Raw genomic sequence first — 4740 nt, 5'->3', positions numbered from 1 at the left:
CTCGGAGACACACACTTTCCACCTGCCCATTGGCGAGGCCACCGTCACACTGCAGGACATGGAGGTTTTGTATGGGCTGCTCGTTGATGATATGGCCATTTCATTTCCACACAGCATGAGAGAGATGACATGTGGTATGTACTTGGACACGCTGCAGCGGCTCACTGCTTTTCGGCCACATGATAAGACTGTACTGCATGGGGCTAGTCGTTTTCCGTTGACGACTATTCGACTGTGGTTGGAGGAGATGCATCCTCAGATCAATGACGATATACCAGATTATTATGTTGACCGGTTTACGAGGTTGCTTCTACTACTGTTGTTTGGAGGGGTCTTGTTCCCGAACACTTCAGGGAACCTAGTCAGCTTGGGATTTCTTCATCATCTTGAGCGGCTAGATGATTTATCCCAGTACAGCTGGGGATCTGCTATTCTCGCCTACTTGTACAGATGCATGTGCCGGGCGAGCATGGGAACCCAGTGTGAGGTTGATGGATTCTTTCCCCTACTACAGGTGGCAACATATTCGAATACTATATTTATTTTAACATACCTAGTAAAAATATAAATTAAATTTGACATCAAGTTTTTATGTTAGGTTTGGGTCTGGGACCGGTTTCTGCAGTTCCAGCCACCTCTACCACCATTAGCTCCGGTTGTACCACCGGAGCTGCTCCCTCTAGCTAGGAGGTGGGTACTCCGATGGGGACATACGTGCGAGAACGAGGCTCATCATAACCTCTCCTTGTGCAGAGATATATTAGATTTGCTGGATGGAGCACAGGTCAATGTATATTTAAGTTTAGTTGTCATTGCTTCAAACACAAGTTCCATATACTGAATTTTTCTGTTCTTCCTTAATATTTCATTTGGATGCCATACAACGACGCAATGATAGCTGGCTTGCCTGATTATTGCTCGCTCGGCCGACTTCTATGGGGCGCTTCCGTCCCGTTGTTCTGCCTTGATATTGCAGAGCATCATGCCACCGAGCGGGTACTTCGCCAGTTTGGCAGGCCGCAGATCGTACCAACACCGCCCACCTGGGTGACCATACATTACCAGCGGGATGATCAGACCAGGGTGGACGATGAATTTTTGGCATGGCTAGAGCAGCAGATCGATACATGGGACCGGCGAGCTGACCTGATTCTGCCCCCTTTCACCGAGTCTGCAGATACTGAGCATGAGTATATGCCCTACTACCGCGGCGTTACTCGACTTATCGTCGGGAACCCCAACCATCGAGCTAGCTATCGGTACGTTCCATATGCCGGGAGGTACGAGGCACTAGTATGTTATTTGGTATTCTTACTTATAATTGTGATACAACGTTCTGTAATTTATATTTTACATGTTTTGCAGGCTATTGGTCTACATTTAGTCCACCAATTGGGACTGCAAATGCAGCAGCATGCCGGTGATCCTGCGGTCACTTTGCAGGAGTATGGCCGGCAGGTGACAGAGCTGGCTGCCCGGACACTGCAGCGAGCCAGAGAGGGCAAACACTTAGATCACGACCCTATTTATGTGGTGCCAGAGCATTGCCATCGGGTTAGGCCTGTCGCACACCCGAGGGAACAGGGACGAGGCAGGTCTGTCCTACGAGGTAGGGCTATCCCACGAGGTCGTGGGAGCCGGAGAGGAGGTAGTCCCCAGCAAGGGGGTGTTGAGGCACCTGATGAGAAGGTTGGAGTTGATTTGCCAGGTTACATTCCTCATCCAGACGAGCATCCCAGCAGCATGCCATCGTATAGCCTTCAGCTGGCGCTGCCAGAATTGCAGGTGACCCCGTCAGATCCATTGTTGTTACTGGCACGAGCTTCACCGGAGATTGGGAGCAGTTCTTTTCAGGCCCATCAACCGCAACTGAGGATCGGCCAACCCGAGACGTGGATGGTGGGCGCAGGTTGGGTTTTGGCTCATCGCCGCCGAGTGCTATGGATCTATCACAAGTGCAGATATTTTTGTATTACTATTAAATTTTAATTTGTTTTTTTTCTCATTGATTCGCTATAAATTAATTTTTAATTTTCTTATGAAGGCTTCATCCCAGCCCGTCACGGAAGACACTTTGTGCGATGCTGAGGACACCACGTATGCTTATATTCTGGAGCCCGACGAGACCAACAACAATAACAACAACGACCCAATGTAATCCCACTAGTGGGGTCTGGGGAGGGTAATGTGTACGCAGACCTTAGCCCTACCCCGAGGGCAGAGAAGCTGTGTCCACGAGACCCTCGACTCAAGAAGATGGTAAGAGACGATATATTAGTAACATCAATAGAGTCATAATAAAACAACAACAATATAAGAAATACGAAATAGATGGAAAGTACAATAATAACCAGTAGATAAAGCCATGCATCAGTAGGTAACCACTAGTATCCTACAACTAAATCCTAACTGTCTAATCCTACTCGGGTGCGCCGTAGAAATATTCGCAACTTCCTTTTAACCTACTACCTTAATGTTCGACCTCCACAATAACCTGTCAAGGGCCATATCCTCAGTAATCCTAAGTCGCGTCATGTCCTGCCTGATCACCCCTCCCCAATACTTCTTGGGACACCCTCTACCTCTCCTCGTGCCCACCATAGCCAGTCGCTCACACCTCCTCACCGGTGCATCAGTGCTCCTCCTCTGAATGTGCCCAAACCAACTGAGTCTTGTTTCCCGCATCTTGTCCTCCATGGGTGTCACACCTCCTTTTCTACCCCGAAAGGAGATATAAGGGAGTTTTTCCAATTAAAGTGACATTATTCGAAGTGAAATTATTTTATTTATTCAGAGTCGCCACTTGAGATATTTATTATGGTGTCCCAAGTCATCGGTTTATTTTAAATCCCAAATCGAGGAAATTTCGACTTTATTTAAAAGTCTGCGAAACCAGAAATTCTAAGTAAGGAATTTTGTTAACCCGGGAGAAGGTGTTAGGCATTCCCGGTTTCGTGGTTCGAGCACGGTCGCTTAAACTATTAAATTTGCCTAATTATGTGATTTATTACAAGTTTTAAACTTATTGTGCATTTTTAACCTTATAACCGCTTTTAATTATTTCAAATCGCTTTTAGGATTTATGGAATTATTACTTGAACAAGTTACGATTGTCGTACACTTGTCATTTTGGAACACACCGCAAACTACGCTACATGAAATGCACCCGCGATCCGTGACATATTTATTTTATTATTGTTCGAAGTTGTTATAATCGGGTCACATGAAATGCACACCCGAATTTGGATTTATATATCATGACCATGCCATGGGAATCGTACCCATGGCTACGATAATTTATTATTCGCACCTAAAACAACTAGTGCATTTGAATTATTTTCCTAATCTTTGAGATTGTTGTGATGACAAATTTATGGGCAAGATATTACTGGGGAGAAAATAGGCTAGCTAACATGATCTATTACTTGGCCTAAATTCCTTATAGTTCAAGACTCACCCTATGGCCCATTCTTATTTCATGCCAAAAAAGAAAGAACTCCAATTTTTTCATCTACCCAATTAAAAAATATTTATTCAAGAACCAAGACTACGTGCATCACGATTGAAATAAAAACTAATTAAAACAATTTAAAAGAAAACTAAGACATGCAACTCAAACAACGTAGAATCACAAATCAACCAACACGCGCACCAAGCTATCATAACACAATAAAATGAGAATGAAAATTGAGAAAAGAACCTTTTATTGATGAACAAAACTGAAAATTACAAACCAATCGGGCTAAACAAAGCAACGATCCTTGAACTGAAATACCGAAATTACAAATCGGAACCTCGACAAAAAGGTTTCCAATTCAACTAATGATATCCGATAATCCCTTTCTTTTCGACATGGAGACCACGACTGTATTCGATTGAATGTTGAGACAAGAACTGCAAACTCTGCCTTTGTAACAGGGATGTAAATGTTCTCATCCAAATTGATAAGCTTGTCCTGAACACTGAGATAAAGAAATGACCAAAGCCAATCAGAAGTGGCTCAACCCTCAACACCTTCCTGACTTTACCTTCATCACTTCTTCCTTTGTTTGGATCGCGGAAAAATTCACACGAATCTTTTGCCCCAAGGAGAATAAGAGCTGGATAACGCTAAAGTAATTCAAGGGGTGACGTCCAGATTTTTGTTGTCTACAGAAATCGATGGGTCTGCCGCTGCTAGCTTGGAGTGATGGCTGCCCTCTTTTGAGTGTTAGCTAGATCTAGGAATTGAAAACTTAGGGTAGAGTTTCTATAATTGGGTATTTTATATGAAGGTGGGAAGAGATGATGACCATTGGATTAGAAGGAAAATATATGGTTAGGATTAAATCTTGCACTTAAGTGGGCTAATTGGTTGGGAAGAATGGGTTAAGGTGTCACGACCCCGTCCCGGACCCAGTAGTGATGGCACCTCTCGTGAAGACAAGGCTAGCCGACACTTCCCATTTTCCAATATTAATAGTTAAGCATTTAAGAGACGGTCTAAACATGAAAAAATAAATCCGAAATAATAATGATAACATAAATACGCGGAAGAAGACCCATACACAGCCCTAACCGGGGTGTCACTAGTCATGAACTTCTATAAGTCATAATACAAATCCGCTAAGTCAATAAACTAGTACAACTGTCTGAAAAGAGATAGAAGTGATAAAGGAGTAGAGACACGGGGCTACGGACGCCAACATCCACCTTATGAACTCCGAATGCCCGCCTGAAGTTGGAGGGATCAACACTCGG

This window comes from Nicotiana sylvestris, chromosome 4 (genome assembly GCF_000393655.2).
Source record: "Nicotiana sylvestris chromosome 4, ASM39365v2, whole genome shotgun sequence".
Lineage (NCBI taxonomy): Eukaryota > Viridiplantae > Streptophyta > Magnoliopsida > Solanales > Solanaceae > Nicotiana > Nicotiana sylvestris.
Note: the sequence above shows the minus strand (reverse complement) of the source record.